Below are 22,342 nucleotides of genomic sequence, written 5' to 3'. Positions count from 1 at the left end.
CTCATTAGCATAATGCAACGTTAACGATTTCTGAAAATCGCAAATAAAATGAAAATAATGCGTCTGCTCTCAAGCTTAGCCTTTTCTTAACAACACTGTCATCTCAGATTTTCAAAATATGCTTTTGAACCATAGAAATTGACTAATTTGTGTAAGAGTATGCAAAGCTAGCATAGCATTTTGAGTAGCATTTAGCACGCAACATTTTCACAAAAACCAGATAACCAAATAAATAAAATCATTTACCTTTGAAGAGCTTCTGATGTTTTCAATGAGGAGACTCTCAGTTACATACCAAATGCGCAGTTTTTCCTGAAAGCGTCTGTGTGTAGGAGAAATCGTTCCGTTTTCTACATTGCGTCTGGCTACCGAAACGAACCGAAAATTCAGTCACCTACAACGTAAAACTTTTTCTGGATTAACTACATAATATCGACCGAAACATGGCAAACGTTGTTTGGAATCAATCCTCAAGGTGTTTTTTCACATATCTCTTCATTGATATGCAGTTCGTGGAAGCTTGCTTTCCTCTCTGTATCGCATGGAAAAATACTGGCAGGTGACTTTTTCGCACCAATTTCGGCGTAGGACACCGGGCGGTCACCTGGTAAATGTGGTCTCTTATGGTCAATCTTCCAATGATCTGCCTACAAATACGTCACAATGCTGCAGACACCTTGGGGAAACGACAGAAAGGGCAGGCTCATTCCTCTCGCATTCACAGCCATATAAGGAGACAATGGAAAACAGAGCCTCAAAAATCCTTGTCATTTCCTGGATGCCATCTCATCTTGGTTTTGCCTGAAGCTCACGTTCTAGAGCACGCACAGAGAATATCTTGGTATTTCTGGACACGTCAGAGTGTTTTCTTTCGAATGCTATCAATTATATGCATAGTCGAGCATCTTTTTGTGACAAAATATCTTGTTTAAAACGGGAACGTTTTTCATCCAAAAATGAAATAGCGCCCCCATAGATGTAAGAGGTTAATGCCTGCCTGCTTAACCCAGAAGCCAGATGCAGAAATGTGTCGGAGGACGACCGAACTGATGGCCGTAGTCAGCCTCTCTCTCTCTCTCTTGCTTCTCCTTCATTTTTGAAGAAATTAATTTGTTGAAAGCTGATCAAGTATTGTCTTTCGCTCTCTTTGAGTCAACTACTCACCACATTTTATGCACTGCAGTGCTAGCTAGCTGTAGCTTATGCTTCCAGTACTAGATTAATTCTCTGATCTTTTGATTGGGTGGACAACATGTCAGTTCATGCTTCAAGAGCAGTTTGGAGGATGTCCTCCGGAAGTTGTCATAATTACAGTGTAAGTCTATGGAAGGGGAGAGAACCAAGAGCCTCCTAGGTTTTGTATTGAAGTAAATGTACCCAGAAGAGGACGGAAGCTAGCTGTCCTCCGACTACACAATGGTGGTACCCTACAGAGTGTTGTTGAGGCTACTGTAGACCATTGCAAAACAGTGTGTTTTAATCAATTATTTGGTGATGTGAATACGGTCCTCCCTTTCCTCCTCTGAGGAACCTTCACTGGGTATATTAAACTTGTGCTATTGATCCTACTTAAACTGTGTCAAGGGGTCATCTCTTGCGCAACTCAATATGGGGGAATGTGAGTTTAGATTAAAGCCACAATCTGGAGTTTTACTAAGGAAGATGGTCCTCCCCTGCCTCCTCTGAGGAGCCTTCACTGTTATAGACATACCATTCAAGCTCCTTCAGACTCCAAAACAATCTACCGAATGTTCTCAGCTTTTCTAATATCTGGTGGCCTAGCTGGTCGTGGCCTAGCTGGTCTAGCGGTAATGCCGGTGTCAGCATAGGTTTCAAATCTGGCCTTTACTGCCCTTTGACTCAAACTCTCTCTAGCATTCCCCACTGTCGTCCCCTCTCGCCCTCTCTGTTGGATGTCAGAAGGTGAATTCACCAATTTGTAAGTTGCTCTGGATAAGAGCGTCTGCTAAATGACTTAAATGTAAATGTAATACATTCAGAAAATACATAAAAATATACATTTAAGAAAATAGTAATAAAATAGAACCAGTCCTGAATAATCATGTGTTTGTTTTATTAGGGTTGATGTGCCTCAACTCCTTCACTGTGGCTCTGATCTTTACCATGGGTTCAGGAAACTACTGTCTGGAGATCTTCAACAGCTATGTAGGATCCCTGCCTCTACTCATCATAGTCTTCTTTCAGATCATCGCTGTGGTTTACATCTATGGGCTAAACAAGTTAGGTCTACTCAATTTATGTGTTTTTTCCATCTATACATGATCTCACTTCTGAACAAGCTCAATCTCAAGCGCAAAGATAACAAAATAGTATCAAATCTTTGTTTTTATTTCTTCAACTCATCTGAGAATGTTTCTTTGTTCTCAGGTTCAGTGATGACATGGAGTGGAGGACGGGGCGAAGGCCCAACATTTTCAGGCCATGTGCAGAGTGATCAACCTTCTGATGCTGCTGATGGTTTTCCTGGCTTACGTGGTTGTCCAGGCTGAAACTCAACCTACTTACGCTGCATGGAACCCTGACTATGTAAAAGACATATTTTGTTGCATGTTGATGCATGTTGCAAGGTTGCATCACTTCAGGCTGAAGTAGGACAAGATAGAGATAACAATACATTATGATATTACTTAATGTTTAATCCAGTCATTTTACATCCAATAAACCTGATCGATGGAAACTTCACATATTTTTAGATGAACTGGGTAAAGAAACATCCTCTCCTTTCAATAGGTCCACTTCACCATGGCTAAGTTGCAGCCCTATCCCGCTGGGTGTCTGCTGTGTGATGCTGTCTGCTCTCCCCCGTGTCTCCATCCCTCTAGTGGCCCTCTACAGAGTCACCCTCTTCCTGAAGAAACGTGTCATGGACAGAGGCAATCATAACCCCCTTTTAGAATGACACTTAAGTTCGGAGACATGTAGAACAATGAAGAAGAAGAATACTTCATCCAAATCAGGCAGAATTGTGTCTTCTGCTGTACCCAACTCCTCTGATACACACACACACACACACACACACACACACACACACACACACACACACACACACACACACTCATTCCCGATAGGGTACTTGGTAGTCAATTCAGGGTCATAATTTTGACCTGCACTCTACAGTAAAACAACAGTCACTTTCATGATCTTTTTGTGGAATTATTCATCCCTTTCAGTTTTTAATTACCTTCTCGCTTTCAAAACATAATTACTTATTGCTACATGGTCAGAAAGCCAATGATATTGATCAAATTTATAGGTTCATTTTAAGGAAATAAACCTTATTTAATTGTTATGATTCAAAAGTGTTTGAGCACTATTTTTTACTCCCACAGCTTCCTGCTTTTTGCATGGCATGTGTGGCTTGTTATTGGTGAGACTGATGCAAGAGGACCAGTAGGCAGCCAAGTTCATCACTGCACAATTCTATCCATGTGGAAAGACAGAGGCCGACTGTATCTACTGTAAATAAAGAAAGACACAGAACGGAACTAAATACGGAAAGCTCCTTACATCCTCTGTTTGATGTGCCAATATTTGTTATAATGAAGGTGTGTAATGTGTAATGATCATGCTGTTTAATCAGATTGTTGATATGTCACACCTGTCAGGTGGATGGATTATCATGGTAAAGGAGAAATGCTCACAAAGAGGGATGTAAACAGAAAGAAATACGATTTTTGGGAGTATGGAACATTTCCGGGATCTTTTATTTCAGCTTAATGAAACATGGGATAAAGACTTGTACATTTTCTGTTTATATTGTTGTTCCGTATAACTTACACACTGTAAAGGACTTTTGCGTTATTTGTTATGGTTTCATGTTATCACTGGTCTAGCTTTGTCAGAACTCAATTGGTCTCTTGTGTGCGCGTGTGTGTGTGTGTGTGTGTGTGTGTGTGTGTGTGTGTGTGTGTGTGTGTGTGTGTGTGTGTGTGTGTGTGTGTGTGTGTGTGTGTGTGTGTGTGTGTGTGTGTGTGTGTGTGTGTGTGTGTGTGTGTGTGTGTGTGTGCGTGTGTCATACGAGTGACACGGTTATCCTTTCTGTGGTGCGGGGGGACAGAGATATTGTCCCCTCATTGTCACGTGCTTTGGAATACTCTGGCTGCTTTTGTTGTGCCTCATTCTGCCTTTCTGGCACTTTCATACAATGGTGCATTTTTACACACTGATTCTATCAAGCCTTTCATACTACTATCGCTTGAATTCCAGCTCTCCGGAAAGAGGAGCATCTCCATGTAGGACACATGGCAAAAGACACCTCATCAAGGAGCACTAGCAAGGATTCACCCTGACATCAGAGCCAAGGTGATGTTGGGATTGTTTCAGAAATGTCTTGAACTGTTAATATCTTTTTTTTTACATGTAGGATTGGAAATGTTGGCTTGGTTTTGCTCTGCAGTTTAGTGCACATTGAAGCAGCACATCGACGCACAGTGCTAAAAATGCTCAAATGTATTTGTTTTCAGGGATTTCAGTTGTGTTTAAAATGTGTGTTTAAAATGTGTGTTCCTGTCTTCCTGGGGTAGAGTATGTTATTGCCAGATTCGAGATAAACAGAATGTGTACCCTGCTGCAGATGATTTGACCTGATGACCTATGGGAGCCATCTTATATGTAGGCCTCAGAATCTGAGCTGCAAGTCATGTGCAAGTCACGGGGCGGCAGGGTAGCCTAGTGGTTAGAGCGTTGAACTAGTAACTGAAAGGTTGAAAGTTCAAATCCCTGAACTGACAAGGTACAAATCTGTCTTTCTGCCCCTGAACAGGCAATTAACCCACTGTTCCCAGGCCATCATTGAAAATAAGAATTTGTTCTTAACTGACTTGCCTCGTTAAATAAAAAGGTTCAATAACACTGAAATGCATTTTGAATTCATTTCAGACGAGCAAAGCACAAACAACTTGAGAACAACATTTGCAGTGGGATGTACTTTCTGGTTGACAATATTTTGACTGAGACGTTTATCTGAGATGGTTTCTGAGTTATAAAGGATGCAACCAGATACTGACTTCAACAGATGAACATGTTAGACATGGTTGAGGCTTAATAACTTCATGTCAACAAACTTTTCTTAAATCTGTCATTTAAATGTTGATGTGATGTTAAAAGGAATTGAACTTCTAAAGCAGGGGTGTCAAACTCATTCCATGGAGAGCCTAGAGTTTGCTGATTTTTGGTTTTCCTTTCAATTAAGACCTAGATAACCAGATGAGGGGAGTTCCTTACTAATTAGTGACCTTAATTTCTCAATCAAGTACAAGGGAGGAGTGAAAACCTGCAGACACTCAGCCCTCCATGGAATGAGTTTGACACGTGTTCTAAAGAATATGTTCAATGAGTTTCAGGTTTTCTATTACTAGTGAATGCCCTTAGGACTCTGAAATGCACCCACATACCTTTATTAAACAGACTATTGAGTTGAGTAGACCCATTCTTAATACTACTAGTTCTATTGAGTTGAGTAGACCCATTCTTAATACTACTAGTTCTATTGAGTTGAGTAGACCCATTCTTAATACTACTAGTTCTATTGAGTTGAGTAGACCCATTCTTAATACTACTAGTTCTATTGAGTTGAGTAGACCCATTCTTAATACTACTAGTTCTATTGAGTTGAGGAGACCCATTCTTAATACTACTAGTTCTATTGAGTTGAGGAGACCCATTCTTAATACTACTAGTTCTATTGAGTTGAGTAGACCCATTCTTAATACTACTAGTTCTATTGAGTTGAGTAGACTCATTCTTAATACTACTAGTTCTATTGAGTTGAGTAGACCCATTCTTAATACTACTAGTTCTATTGAGTTGAGTAGACCCATTCTTAATACTACTAGTTCTATTGAGTTTTGTCGACCCATTCTTAATACTACTAGTTCTATTGAGTTGAGTGGACCCATTCTTAATACTACTAGTTCTATTGAGTTGAGTCGACCCATTCTTAATACTACTAGTTCTATTGAGTTGAGTAGACCCATTCTTAATACTACTAGTTCTATTGAGTTGAGTAGACCCATTCTTAATACTACTAGTTCTATTGAGTTGAGTAGACCCATTCTTAATACTACTAGTTCTATTGAGTTGAGTAGACCCATTCTTAATACTACTAGTTCTATTGAGTTGAGTAGACCCATTCTTAATACTACTAGTTGTATTGAGTTGAGTAGACCCATTCTTAATACTACTAGTTCTATTGAGTTGAGTAGACCCATTCTTAATACTACTAGTTCTATTGAGTTGAGTAGACCCATTCTTAATACTACTAGTTCTATTGAGTTGAGTAGACCCATTCTTAATACTACTAGTTCTATTGAGTTGAGTCGACCCATTCTTAATACTACTAGTTCTATTGAGTTGAGTCGACCCATTGAGTTGAGTAGACCCATTCTTAATACTACTTAATACTACTAGTTCTATTGAGTTGAGTAGACCTAGACCCATTCTTAGTACTACTAGTTCTATTGAGTTGAGTGGACCCATTCTTAATACTACTAGTTCTATTGAGTTGAGTAGACCCATTCTTAATACTACTAGTTGTATTGAGTTGAGTAGACCCATTCTTAATACTACTAGTTCTATTGAGTTGAGTAGACCCATTCTTAATACTACTAGTTCTATTGAGTTGAGTAGACCCATTCTTAATACTACTAGTTCTATTGAGTTGAGTAGACCCATTCTTAATACTACTAGTTGTATTGAGTTGAGTAGACCCATTCTTAATACTACTAGTTCTATTGAGTTGAGTAGACCCATTCTTAATACTACTAGTTCTATTGAGTTGAGTAGACCCATTCTTAATACTACTAGTTCTATTGAGTTGAGTAGACCCATTCTTAATACTACTAGTTCTATTGAGTTGAGTAGACCCATTCTTAATACTACTAGTTCTATTGAGTTGAGTAGACCCATTCTTAATACTACTAGTTCTATTGAGTTGAGTAGACCCATTCTTAATACTACTAGTTCTATTGAGTTGAGTAGACCCATTCTTAATACTACTAGTTCTATTGAGTTGAGTAGACCCATTCTTAATACTACTAGTTCTATTGAGTTGAGTAGACCCATTCTTAATACTACTAGTTCTATTGAGTTGAGTAGACCCATTCTTAATACTACTAGTTGTATTGAGTTGAGTAGACCCATTCTTAATACTACTAGTTCTATTGAGTTGAGTAGACCCATTCTTAATACTACTAGTTCTATTGAGTTGAGTAGACCCATTCTTAATACTACTAGTTCTATTGAGTTGAGTCGACCCATTCTTAATACTACTAGTTCTATTGAGTTGAGTAGACCCATTCTTAATAATACTAGTTCTATTGAGTTGAGTAGACCCATTCTTAATACTACTAGTTCTATTGAGTTGAGTCGAACCCATTCTTAATACTACTAGTTCTATTGAGTTGAGTAGACCCATTCTTAATACTACTAGTTCTATTGAGTTGAGTAGACCCATTCTTAATACTACTAGTTCTATTGAGTTAGAGTAGACCCATTCTTAATACTACTAGTTCTATTGAGAGTTGTTCTAGAGTTGAGACCCATTCTACTACTAGTTCTATTGAGTTGAGTAGACCCATTCTTAATACTACTAGTTCTATTGAGTTGAGTAGACTTTTCTTAATACTACTAGTTCTATTGAGTTGAGTAGACCCATTCTTAATACTACTAGTTCTATTGAGTTGAGTAGACCCATAGACCCATTTCTTAATACTACTAGTTGTATTGAGTTGAGTAGACCCATTCTTAATACTACTAGTTGTGCCTTGACTACTTTCTATTGAGTTAGTAGACCCATTCTTAATACTACTAGTTGTATTGAGTTGAGTAGACCCATTCTTAATACTACTAGTTCTATTGAATTGAGTAGACCCATTCTTAATACTACTAGTTCTATTGAGTTGGAGTAGACCCATTCTTAATACTACTAGTTCTATTGAGTTGAGTAGACCCATTCTTAATACTACTAGTTCTATTGAGTTGAGTAGACCCATTCTTAATACTACTAGTTCTATTGAGTTGAGTTGACCCATTAGCTACTATTCTATTGAGTTGAGGAGACCCATTCTTAATACTACTAGTTCTATTGACTTGAGTAGACCCATTCTTAATACTACTAGTTCTATTGAGTTGAGTAGACCCATTCTTAATACTACTAGTTCTATTGAGTTGAGTAGACCCATTCTTAATACTACTAGTTCTATTGAGTTGAGTAGACCCATTCTTAATACTACTAGTTCTATTGAGCTGAGTAGACCCATTCTTAATACTACTAGTTCTATTGAGTTGAGTAGACCCAATCCCATTCTTAATACTACTAGTTCTATTGAGTTGAGTAGACCCATTCTTAATACTACTAGTTCTATTGAGTTGAGTAGACCCATTCTTAATACTACTAGTTCTATTGAGTTGAGTAGACCCATTCTTAATACTACTAGTTCTATTGAGTTGAGTAGACCCATTCTTAATACTACTAGTTCTATTGAGTTGAGTCGACCCATTCTTAATACTACTAGTTCTATTGAGTTGAGTAGAACCCATTCTTAATACTACTAGTTCTATTGAGTTGAGTAGACCCATTCTTAATACTACTAGTTCTATTGAGTTGAAGTAGGGCCCATTCTTAATACTACTAGTTCTATTGAGTTGAGTAGACCCATTCTTAATACTACTAGTTCTATTGAGTTGAGTAGACCCATTCTTAATACTACTAGTTCTATTGAGTTGAGTAGACCCATTCTTAATACTACTAGTTCTATTGAGTTGAGTAGACCCATTCTTAATACTACTAGTTCTATTGAGTTGAGTAGACCCATTCTTAATACTACTAGTTCTATTGAGTTGAGTAGACCCATTCTTAATACTACTAGTTCTATTGAGTTGAGTAGACCCATTCTTAATACTACTAGTTCTATTGAGTTGAGTAGACCCATTTCTTAATACTACTAGTTCTATTGAGTTGAGTAGACCCATATACTAGTAGACCCATTCTTAATACTACTAGTTCTATTGAGTTGAGTAGACCCATTCTTAATACTACTAGTTCTATTGAGTTGAGTAGACCCATTCTTAATACTACTAGTTCTATTGAGTTGAGTAGACCCATTCTTAATACTACTAGTTCTATTGAGTTGAGTAGACCCATTCTTAATACTACTAGTTCTATTGAGTTGAGTAGACCCATTCTTAATACTACTAGTTCTATTGAGTTGAGTAGACCCATTCTTAATACTACTAGTTCTATTGAGTTGAGTAGACCCATTCTTAATACTACTAGTTCTATTGAGTTGAGTAGACCCATTCTTAATACTACTAGTTCTATTGAGTTGAGTAGACCCATTCTTAATACTACTAGTTCTATTGAGTTAAGAGTAGACCCATTCTTAATACTACTAGTTCTATTGAGTTGAGTAGACCCATTCTTAATACTACTAGTTCTATTGAGTTGAGTAGACCCATTCTTAATACTACTAGTTCTATTGAGTTGAGTAGACCCATTCTTAATACTACTAGTTCTATTGAGTTAGTCGACCCATTCTTAATACTACTAGTTCTATTGAGTTGAGTAGACCCATTCTTAATACTACTAGTTCTATTGAGTTGAGTAGACCCATTCTTAATACTACTAGTTCTATTGAGTTGAGTAGACCCATTCTTAATACTACTAGTTCTATTGAGTTGAGTAGACCCATTCTTAATACTACTAGTTCTATTGAGTTGAGTCGACCCATTCTTAATACTACTAGTTCTATTGAGTTGAGTAGACCCATTCTTAATACTACTAGTTCTATTGAGTTGAGTAGACCCATTCTTAATACTACTAGTTCTATTGAGTTGAGTAGACCCATTCTTAATACTACTAGTTCTATTGAGTTGAGTAGACCCATTCTTAATACTACTAGTTCTATTGAGTTGAGTAGACCCATTCTTAATACTACTAGTTCTATTGAGTTGAGTAGACCCATTCTTAATACTACTAGTTCTATTGAGTTGAGTAGACCCTTTCTTAATACTACTAGTTCTATTGAGTTGAGTAGACCCAATCTTAATACTACTAGTTCTATTGAGTTGAGTAGACCCATTCTTAATACTACTAGTTCTATTGAGTTGAGTAGACCCATTCTTAATACTACTAGTTCTATTGAGAATTGAGTAGACCCATTCTTAATACTACTAGTTCTATTGAGTTGAGTAGACCCATTCTTAATACTACTAGTTCTATTGAGTTGAGTAGACCCATTCTTAATACTACTAGTTCTATTGAGTTGAGTAGACCCATTCTTAATACTACTAGTTCTATTGAGTTGAGTAGACCCATTCTTAATACTACTAGTTCTATTGAGTTGAGTAGACCCATTCTTAATACTACTAGTTCTATTGAGTTGAGTAGACCCATTCTTAATACTACTAGTTCTATTGAGTTGAGTAGACCCATTCTTAATACTACTAGTTCTATTGAGTTGAGTAGACCCATTCTTAATACTACTAGTTCTATTGAGTTGAGTAGACCCATTCTTAATACTACTAGTTCTATTGAGTTGAGTAGACCCATTCTTAATACTACTAGTTCTATTGAGTTGAGTAGACCCATTCTTAATACTACTAGTTCTATTGAGTTGAGTAGACCCATTCTTAATACTACTAGTTCTATTGAGTTGAGTAGACCCATTCTTAATACTACTAGTTCTATTGAGTTGAGTAGACCCATTCTTAATACTACTAGTTCTATTGAGTGGAGTAGACCCATTCTTAATACCCATTCTTAATACTACTAGTTCTATTGAGTTGAGTAGACCCATTCTTAATACTACTAGTTCTATTGAGTTGAGTAGACCCATTCTTAATACTACTAGTTCTATTGAGTTGAGTAGACCCATTCTTAATACTACTAGTTCTATTGAGTTGAGTAGACCCATTCTTAATACTACTAGTTCTATTGAGTTGAGTAGACCAATTCTTAAATACTACTAGTTCTATTGAGTTTAGTTGACCCATTCTTAATACTACTAGTTCTATTGAGTTGAGTAGACCCTTTCTTAATACTACTAGTTCTATTGAGTTGAGTAGACCCATTCTTAATACTACTAGTTCTATTGGTTGAGTAGACCCATTCTTTTTATTGAGTAGTACCCAATCTTAATACTACTAGTTCTATTGAGTTGAGTAGACCCATTCTTAATACTACTAGTTCTATTGAGTTGAGTAGACCCATTCTTAATACTAGTTCTATTGAGTTGAGTAGACCCATTCTTAATACTACTAGTTCTATTGAGTTGAGTAGACCCATTCTTAATACTACTAGTTCTATTGAGTTGAGTAGACCCATTCTTAATACTACTAGTTCTGAGCTGAGTGACCCATTCTGTTGTTCTGTTGAGTTGAGTAGACCCATTCTTAATACTACTAGTTCTATTGAGTGGAGTAGACCCATTCTTAATACTACTAGTTCTATTGAATTGAGTAGACCCATTCTTAATACTACTAGTTCTATTGAGTTGAGTAGACTACATTCTTAATACTACTAGTTCTATTGAGTTGAGTAGACCCATTCTTAATACTACTAGTTCTATTGAGTTGAGTAGACCCATTCTTAATACTACTAGTTCTATTGAGTTGAGTAGACCCATTCTTAATACTACTAGTTCTATTGAGTTGAGTAGACCCATTCTTAATACTACTAGTTCTATTGAGTTGAGTAGACCCTTTCTTAATACTACTAGTTCTATTGAGTTGAGTAGACCCATTCTTAATACTACTAGTTCTATTGAGTTGAGTAGACCCATTCTTAATACTACTAGTTCTATTGAGTTGAGTAGACCCATTCTTAATACTACTAGTTCTATTGAGTTGAGTAGACCCATTCTTAATACTACTAGTTCTATTGAGTTGAGTAGACCCATTCTTAATACTACTAGTTCTATTGAGTTGAGTAGACCCATTCTTTCTATTGAGCTGAGTAGACCCATTCTTAATACTACTAGTTCTAGTTGAGTAGACCCATTCTTAATACTACTAGTTCTATTGAGTTGAGTAGACCCATTCTTAATACTACTAGTTCTATTGAGTTGAGTAGACCCATTCTTAATACTACTAGTTCTATTGAGTTGAGTAGACCCATTCTTAATACTACTAGTTCTATTGAGTTGAGTAGACCCTTTCTTAATACTACTAGTTCTATTGAGTTGAGTAGACCCATTCTTAATACTACTAGTTCTATTGAGTTGAGTAGACCCATTCTTAATACTACTAGTTCTATTGAGTTGAGACCAATTCTTAATACTACTAGTTCTATTGAGTTGAGTAGACCCATTCTTAATACTACTAGTTCTATTGAGTTGAGTAGACCCATTCTTAATACTACTAGTTCTATTGAGTTGAGTAGACCCTTTCTTAATACTACTAGTTGTATTGAGTTGAGTAGACCCATTCTTGAGTTGAGTAGACCCATTCTTAATACTACTAGTTGTATTGAGTTGAGTAGACCCATTCTTAATACTACTAGTTCTATTGAATAATCTATCTCTAATACTACTAGTCTCTATTGAGTTGAGTAGACCCATTCTTAATACTACTAGTTCTATTGAGTTGAGTAGACCCATTCTTAATACTACTAGTTCTATTGAGTTGAGTAGACCCTTTCTTAATACTACTAGTTCTATTGAGTTGAGTAGACCCATTCTTAATACTACTAGTTCTATTGAGTTGAGTAGACCCATTCTTGAGTTGAGGAGACCCATTCTTAATACTACTAGTTCTATTGAGTTGAGTAGACCCATTCTTAATACTACTAGTTCTATTGAGTTGAGTAGACCCATTCTTAATACTACTAGTTCTATTGAGTTGAGTAGACCATAGACCCATTCTTAATACTACTAGTTCTATTGAGTTGAGTAGACCCATTCTTAATACTACTAGTTCTATTGAGTTGAGTAGACCCATTCTTTAGTTCTATTGAGTTGAGTAGACCCATTCTTAATACTACTAGTTCTATTGAGTTGAGTAGACCCATTCTTAATACTACTAGTTCTATTGAGTTGAGTAGACCCATTCTTAATACTACTAGTTCTATTGAGTTGAGTAGACCCATTCTTAATACTACTAGTTCTATTGAGTTGAGTAGACCCATTCTTAATACTACTAGTTCTATTGAGTTGAGTAGACCCATTCTTAATACTACTAGTTCTATTGAGTTGAGTAGACCCATTCTTAATACTACTAGTTCTATTGAGTTGAGTAGACCCATTCTTAATACTACTAGTTCTATTGAGTTGAGTAGACCCATTCTTAATACTACTAGTTCTATTGAGTTGAGTAGACCCTTTCTTAATACTACTAGTTCTATTGAGTTGAGTAGACCCATTCTTAATACTACTAGTTCTATTGAGTTGAGTAGACCCATTCTTAATACTACTAGTTCTATTGAGTTGAGTAGACCCATTCTTAATACTACTAGTTCTATTGAGTTGAGTAGACCCTTTCTTAATACTACTAGTTCTATTGAGTTGAGTCCTATTGAGTTGAGACCCATTCTTAATACTACTAGTTCTATTGAGTTGAGTAGACCCATTCCTTTAATACTTACTAGTTCTCATTGAGTGGAGACCCATTCTTAATACTACTAGTTCTATTGAGTTGAGTAGACCCATTCTTAATACTACTAGTTCTATTGAGTTGAGTAGACCCTTTCTTAATACTACTAGTTCTACCCATTCTTAATACTACTAGTTCTATTGAGTTAGTAGACCCTTTCTTAATACTACTAGTTCTATTGAGTTGAGTAGACCCATTCTTAATACTACTAGTTCTATTGAGTTGAGTAGACCCATTCTTAATACTACTAGTTCTATTGAGTTGAGTAGACCCATTCTTAATACTACTAGTTCTATTGAGTTGAGTAGACCCATTCTTAATACTACTAGTTCTATTGAGTTGAGTAGACCCATTCTTAATACTACTAGTTCTATTGAGTTGAGTAGACCCATTCTTAATACTACTAGTTCTATTGAGTTGAGTAGACCCATTCTTAATACTACTAGTTCTATTGAGTTGAGTAGACCCATTCTTAATACTACTAGTTCTATTGAGTTGAGTAGACCCATTCTTAATACTACTAGTTATATTGAGTTGAGTAGACCCATTCTTAATACTACTAGTTCTATTGAGTTGAGTAGACCCATTCTTAATACTACTAGTTCTATTGAGTTGAGTAGACCCATTCTTAATACTACTAGTTCTATTGAGTTGAGTAGACCCATTCTTAATACTACTAGTTCTATTGAGTTGAGTAGACCCATTCTTAATACTACTAGTTCTATTGAGTTGAGTAGACCCATTCTTAATACTACTAGTTCTATTGAGTTGAGTAGACCCTTTCTTAATACTACTAGTTCTATTGAGTTGAGTAGACCCATTCTTAATACTACTAGTTCTATTGAGTTGAGTAGACCCATTCTTAATACTACTAGTTATATTGAGTTGAGTAGACTCATTCTTAATACTACTAGTTCTATTGAGTTGAGTCGACCCATTCTTAATACTACGAGTTACAAAGAAGTTTACATTCACTTAGGTTGGAGTCATTAAAAGTTGTTTTCAACCACTCCACACATTTCTTATTAACAAACTATAATTTGCATGACAAGTAATTTTTCCAACAATTGTTTACAGACAGATTATTTCACTTATAATTCACTGTATCACAATTCCAGTGGGTCAGAAGTTTACATACACTAAGTTGACTGTGCCTTTAAACAGCTCTTCTTGGAAAATTCTAGAAAATGATGTCATGGCTTTAGAAGCTTCTGATAGGCTAATTGACATCATTTGAGTCAATTTCAGGTGTACCTGTGTATGTATTTCAAGGCCTACCTTCAAACTCAGTGCTTGCCCGACAACATGGTTAAATCAAAAGAAATCAGCCAAAAAAAATTTAGACCTTCACAAGTCTGGTTCATCTGGGGAGAAATTTCCAAACGTCTGAAGGTACCACATTCACCTGTACAAACAATAGTAAGCAAGTATATTACACACCATGGGACCACGCAGCCATCATACCGCTGAAAAGGAGACGCGTTCTGTCTCCTAGAGATGAATGTACTTTGGTGCGAAAAGTGCAAATCAATCCCAGAACAACAGCAAAGGACCTTGTGAAGACGCTGGAGGAAACAAGTTCAAAAGTATCTATATCCACAGTAAAATGAGTCCTATATTAACATAACCTGAAAGGCAGCTCAGCAAGGAAGAAGCCACTGCTCCAAAACTACCATATAAAAAGCCAGACTACGGTTTGCAGCTGCACATGGGGACAAAGATCATACTTTTTGGAGAATTGTCCTCTGGTCTGATGAAACAAAAATAGAACTGTTTGGCCATAATGACCATCGTTATATGTGGAGGAAAAGGGGGAGGTCTGCAAGCCGAAGAACACCATCAAAACTGAAGCACGGGGGTGGCAGCATCATGTTGTGGAGGTGCTTTACTGCAGGAGGGACTGGTGCACTTCACACAATACATGGCATCACAAGGGAAGAAAATTATGTGGATATGACATCTCAAGACACAAGACAGTCAGGAAGTTAAAGCTTGGTCAAATGGGTCTCCCAAATGGACAATGACCTCAAGCATACTTCCAAAGTTGTGGCAAAATGGCTTAAGGACAACAAAGTCATCACGAAGTCCTGACCTCAACCTATAGAAATTTGTGGGCAGAACTGGAAAAGTGTGTGCAAGCAAGGAGGCCGACAAACCTGACTCAGTTATACCAGCTCTGTCAGGAGGAACGGGCCAAAACTCACCCAACTTAGTGTGGGAAGTATTGATCCACTAAACCTTGAGTGTATGAGTGTGTGTAAACTTCTGACCCACTGGGAATGTGATGAAAGAAATAAAAGCTGAAATAAATCTCTACTATTATTCTGACATTTCATTCTTAAATAAAGTGGTGATCCTAACTAACCTAAGGAAGGGAATTTTCACTAGGATTAAAATGTCAGGAATTATGAAAGACTGAGTTTAAATGTATTTGGGCTGTATGTAAACTTTCGACTTCAACTGTATGTTCAAGTTCAGTTGAGTTGAGCAGGCCCATTCTTAACTCTCTACTAGTTCCATTAAGTTGACAAGACCCTTCTGGATTCTTTGTACAGTAGTTAGTATGACCTCTGACCCCTTAACGTGACCTGGTTTGACTCTGTACAGGCAATGTCCTGTGCGAGCAGACGCATTCAGTGGAGGGGTGGTGGTGGAGCTTGAGTCTGATGACATCAGGGGAGGCTCAGCCAGGAAGGCCAGGAGTACATCAGGTCAGCTCGTCTATTGCGAGTGGAGAGAGAGATGACCAGAGTTTACCCTGACCTCATGACCTGACAATACAACTACACAGCTATTACTTAATTATGATGTAACAACACGTTGTGATTGTCGGAACCACAGTGTTACAGTTATATAGGTATTAGAGCACCAATGTAAAGTGCTAGGTGTAAGAGCAACTTAATGTAAAGTGCTAGGTGTGTGAGCTACTTATTAATGTAAAGTGTTAGGTGTTAAAGTAACTAATGTAAGTTAGTGTTAGAGTAACTTAATGTAAAGTGTTAGTGTTATGAGCCACTAAATGTAGTGTTAGGTGTAGAGCTAACTTAAAATGTAAAGTGTTAGGTGTTAGAGTAACTTAATGTAGTGTTAGGTGTACGAGCTACTTAATGTTAGGTGTTAGAGTAACTTAATGTAAATTGTTAGTATAAGAGCTACTTAATGTAAAGGGTTAGGTATAAGAGCTACTTAATGTAAAGTTTAGGTGTGTGATCTACTTAATGTAAAATGTTAGGTATAAGAGCAACTTAATGTAGTGTTTAGTTGTAAGAGCTGCTTAATGTAAAGTGCGAGGCATAAAGTGTAACGGTTAAGTATAAGAGCAACTTAATGTAACGTGTTAAGTATAAGAGCAACTTAATGTAACGTTACAGTAGGTGTAAGATAACTTAATGTAAAGTAGGCATAAGAGCTACTTAATGTAAAAGTGTTAGGTGTAAGAGCTACTTAATGTAAAGTGTTAGGTGTATGATCTACTTAATGTAAAGTGTTAGGTCTAAGAGCTACTTAATGTAAAGTGTTAGGTATAAGAGCTACTTAAAAAGTGTTAAAGTAAAGTGTTAGGTATAAGAGCCACTTAATGTAAAGTGTTAGGTATAAGAGCTACTTAATGTAAAGTGTTAGGTGTACGTATTAAAGTAAAAGTGTTAGGTATAAGAGCAACTAATGCTTTTGTTTTCTGATCAGAACACATCCTGGTCCTAAATATGTTCAGACATACTCTGATGCCCAGTGCTTAATGTTTTCCAGCTCTAGATGCAGAATGTGTCCTGTTGACTCATAATGATGTTATCTCTGGTTATTGTTCATGTTACTGTGTGTCTCTGTTGAACATACTCACCAGGGTCAGCCTCATCTACCTCAGGGGCCCTAAATTCCTGATCTACGCCAGTGGGGCGCTGTCCATGTGGGTAAGAAGCCTTTTCATGTAACAGCAATGGGTAAGGGAGCTACAAGGCTATACTGGCTGGACACTAAGGTTTATGTCATCAACCTGGTAGTGTCTTGCAAATCAATGAAAGATGGACATACTTTACATTTCTTTTATGCCCTTTACCCTAGAAAGAGTAAAAAGCTAAAAGCAAAAAGCTGAAAACGTTCTTCTCCGTCATGATAACTATTTGTCTTATCTAACAGGGTGACCGTATGTGGCACTTTGCCATTTCGGTGTTCCTGATCGAGCTGTATGGACGGAACCTGCTGCTGACCGCAATATTCGGCTTGGTGGTGGCGGGGTCAGTGCTGCTGTTAGGGGCGTTGATTGGGGACTGGGTTGACCGCAACCCCAGGAACAAAGGTTAGACCAACAATAATTTATATTTACAGCTATAGGGACTGACATCTAGTCCCAAATGGCACCCTGGGGTACTGCAATATAATAGGGAAGAGGATGCTATTTGGGACAGTCCTAATTGCCTGCCTCTCTGCCTCATGGGCACTCTGCAGTTCAAAACAGTAACAAAGTTGCATCCTACCACTATTTTGGAAAATTGCTGAGGGATTTGGCTGGATAAATGAAACCACTCACAAATCTCATAGATAGAGCTATGGATGCAAGTACTGACCATCCATGAGACGAACATTATAGTTGTATTCATGTTTTTAAGCTATACAGAGTTAGTTTACAATTTCAAAGTAAAAACAAGTGTATATTTGGGGATCTAATGGGATACAACAGATGATCTAAGCTCATTAGTCATTTATGAGTAATAATATTTTAGAATCAATGGCTATATATCATTACATTAAAAGTCCAAAAATGAATGTACTATGGCAACTGCAGAATGCCCTTTAAGACCAATGATACATTTATGGTTCTGTAGTAAGTTTTTATGGTTCTCTGAAATGCATTGTTCCAGAATATTTTAGGAGCCTTAGTTTCTCCCTCCTTGGTTTTAGTGGCACATGCATCCTTGTTGGTTCAGAACATTTCAGTGACGGTGTGTAGCATTGTGCTGATGTTGGTCTTCTTATATAAACAGTGGATTGAAAGCATTTGGGATGGCTGGGTTAACTGTGAGTATATTTTTCATTTTTCTCTCCCATACTGTCTGAACTCATGATATGAACCAACAGTATGTTTTGGAATCAGATATGAATTTAAATAGTATTTGTATCCTTTCAAAGACTTTATCTTAATTCCTGATTGAGTTTGCCTGGTGCAATGGAACCAATGGAATAGTCCTAAAAATGACAAACCCCACCCATCCAGTGCTCCAGGCATGCTCAATCAAACGCTCAATGTATTTGAAAGAAAATGAATACTATTTAAACCCAGGTCTGTTGAGAATCAGGCTAGGATATATTATTGCAAACTGCTGTGACGGTTGCTGTTTCACCTGCACTGTTCTGTGTCCATGTTGTTGCTGCTGCTGTGTTCTGAGCCTCCTGCTGCTCTGTGCTGTCATGTGTAGTAACGTGTTGCATCACAAAACTTACACAAGGTGGTTTGTTATACGGTGGTGATCGTCCTGGCAGATGTGGCTAACCTAGCAAGCACAGCGCTGACTATCGCCATCCAGAGGGACTGGATTGTGGTTATCACTGGATACAACCGGGTCACCTCGCCGGTGAGACTGGCAGACCTGCCACACGCTATTACATCACGAGGGATTGTTGTTTCTGTTTCAGCTGCTGAACTGGCTGCTGGTTAATTTAAAGCACTTCAAAGTTATCAGACACTCTATGTATTTAGTTTATCTAGATGTATCACATGCATTACAATAGAGGCAGTTTGATAATGTAGCCATTAGTAAAGCTGGTAACACAGATACCATATCACCACAACCAAACTAAACCCTGTACCTTTTGGTTGATTCTCATCTGAAGGGATGAATGCTACCATGCGGCGCACGATCAGGTGACCAACATCCTGGCACCACTGGCGGACAGGTCATGACCCTGGCCTCCAACGTGATCGGCCGTTTCATCCTGGGCTGAACCCGGTGTCCCTCATCGTAGAGTTTTATCTTTCCTGTCCCGGTCTACCGCATTGTCCCGGCGCTGTCCGTCAAAACCACCTGCGCCCGAGGACGGCCAGGCCTCCTGGAGACCAGCAAAGAGGACGGAGGGACTGCTGGAGAGGAGGGGGTCACAAGGTCAGTGTCCTGTTGTCCTGGTTACTGTGTGACTACTTCAGTAGTTGAGTTGGTAAAGTATAGTGGATCTTCCAACCTGTTTCATCCAACTTACAGTGAAGCATAGCTTTACTTTACAGTAAAATTGAATGAAATTGGCTGTTTCCAGTTACAATTGTCAGTAGAGTATTGTTAGTAGCATGACTGATGCTTGTCCTCAGTAGATCATTGTTAGTAGCATGACTGATGCTTGTCCTCTCAGTAGATCATTGTTAGTATCATTACTGATGCTTGTCCTCTCAGTAGAGCATTGTTAGTAGCATGCTTGTCCTCTCCCTCTCAGTAGATCATTGATGCTTGTCCCTCTCAGTAGATCATTGTTAGTATCTCAGTAGAGCATTGTTAGTAGCATGACTGATGATCTTGTTAGTAGCCTGATGCTCAGTAGATCATTGTTAGTAGCATTGTTAGTAGCATGAGTAGCTGATGCTTGTCCTCTCCTCTCAGTAGAGCATTGTTAGTATCATTACTGATGATGCTTGTCCTCTCAGTAGAGCATTGTTAGTAGCATGACTGATGCTTGTCCTCTCAGTAGAGCATTGTTAGTAGCATGACTGATGCTTGTCCTCTCAGTAGAGCATTGTTAGTAGCATGACTGATGCTTGTCCTCTCAGTAGAGCATTGTTAGTATCATTACTGATGCTTGTCCTCTCTCTCAGTAGATCATTGTTAGTAGCTTGATTGATGCTTGTCCTCTCAGTAGATCATTGTTAGTAGCATGACTGATGCTTGTCCTCTCAGTAGATCATTGTTAGTAGCATGACTGATGCTTGTCCTCTCAGTAGATCATTGTTAGTAGCTTGACTGATGCTTGTCCTCTCAGGAGATCATTGTTAGTAGCATGACTGATGCTTGTCCTCTCAGTAGAGCATTGTTAGTATCATTACTGATGCTTGTCCTCTCAGTAGATCATTGTTAGTAGCACGACTGATGCTTGTCCTCTCAGTAGATCATTGTTAGTAGCATGACTGATGCTTGTCCTCTCAGTAGATCATTGTTAGTAGCATGACTGATGCTTGTCCTCTCAGGAGATCATTGTTAGTAGCATGACTGATGCTTGTCCTCTCAGTAGATCATTGTTAGTAGCTTGACTTATGCTTGTCCTCTCCCTCTCAGTAGAGCATAGTGAGGTGGTGACATCAGCCCCGGGCCTCAGTGATGACGACATGAGCCTGAACCTCAAGGAGATCACCAACCTGCCTCTATGTTTTGGACGCTTCCGCTGGCTGCTGAGCACCTGTAAGGACGGCTGGAGGGCCTACTACCGCCAGGATGTCTTCCTGGCTGGGATGGGCCTGGCCTTCCTCTACACAACTGTCCTGGGCTTCGACTGCATCACCACGGGCTACGCCTACACCCAGGGCATCAGTGGCTCCCTGCTCAGTCTGCTGATGGGGGTCTCGGCTATAACAGGCCTCATGGGCACCATCATGTTCACCAAGCTGAGGAAGGCCTACGGTTTAGTCAACACAGGCATCATCTCCAGCTGTCTCCATCTTTGCTGTCTGCTGCTGTGTGTGTGTTCTGTGTTCGCCCCGGCAGCCCCATGGACCTCCGCCTGCTCAGGCCCTTCCTGGACGCCAACGCCAACTCAACGTTGTCGGCGGCCGGGGGGATGGTGGAGGGCCAGAGGCAGAAACACACCTACCCGATGCGGGGTGGCATTAATCAGCCACTGCTGCCCGACCGCTCGTCCATCCACTGGACCAACAACACGGTGCTGTTTGAGAATATGCCATCAGGCATGGAGCCAGACTCCTACATCTCTATAATCCTGCTGTTCTTGGGGGTCATCACAGCACGCATCGGTGAGTAAGAGGGACGAGCAGACCCAGGCCCTTCACAATTGGATTGAGTTGCTGATCCACAGTTTAACAATAGCAACAGTATTATGCATGTTTCTAACATAGGCTGTGGGTATTCAGTTCTTTTGAAACTCAACAGTAAATTAGTTCAAATAGTGTTGGAAGATAATCATTTTTGTATTATACCGGAATATTTTTACCAGTTTTGATGACAGAGTGTGGGGGTCTATCTATATAGACTATAGTTTTTATTTATTTTTATTTCACCTTTATTTAACCAGGTAGGCCAGTTGAGAACAAGTTCTCATTTGCAACTGCGACCTGGCCAAGATAAAGCGTAGCAATTCGACACATAGAACAACACAGAGTTACACATGGAATAAACAAAACATACAGTCAATAATACAGTAGAACAAAAGACAACAAAAAGTCTATATACAGTGAGTGCAAATGAGGTAAGTTAAGGAAATAAATAGGCCATGGTGGCGAAGTAATTACAATATAGCAATTAAACACTGGAATGGTAGATCGGCAGAAGATGAATGTGCAGGTAGAGATACTGGGGTGCAAAGGAGCAAAATAAATAAATATCAGTATGGGGATGAGGTAGGTAGATAGATGGGCTGTTTACAGAAGTACAGGTGCAGTGATCTGTGAAATGCTCTGACAGCTGGTGCTTAAAGCTAATGAGGGAGATGTGATTCTCCAGCTTCAGAGATGTTCGTTCCAGTACAGTATAGTATAGTGGTCAATCTGTATAGATCATAGTCTAGTAGTATATCTATATAGACCATA

At 38.4% G+C, this 22,342-nt stretch overlaps 1 pseudogene; it reads left to right on the top strand.

Moving 5' to 3' along the window:
- The first annotated feature begins 1,608 nt into the window (after positions 1-1,608).
- On the top strand, positions 1,609-21,550 carry LOC135534990 (solute carrier family 40 member 1-like; annotated as a pseudogene).
- The last annotated feature ends 792 nt before the right edge of the window (positions 21,551-22,342 follow it).

This window comes from Oncorhynchus masou, unplaced genomic scaffold, assembly GCF_036934945.1.
Source record: "Oncorhynchus masou masou isolate Uvic2021 unplaced genomic scaffold, UVic_Omas_1.1 unplaced_scaffold_4273, whole genome shotgun sequence".
Taxonomy (NCBI): Eukaryota; Metazoa; Chordata; class Actinopteri; order Salmoniformes; family Salmonidae; genus Oncorhynchus; species Oncorhynchus masou.
This window is presented reverse-complemented; position numbering and strand designations above follow the sequence as displayed.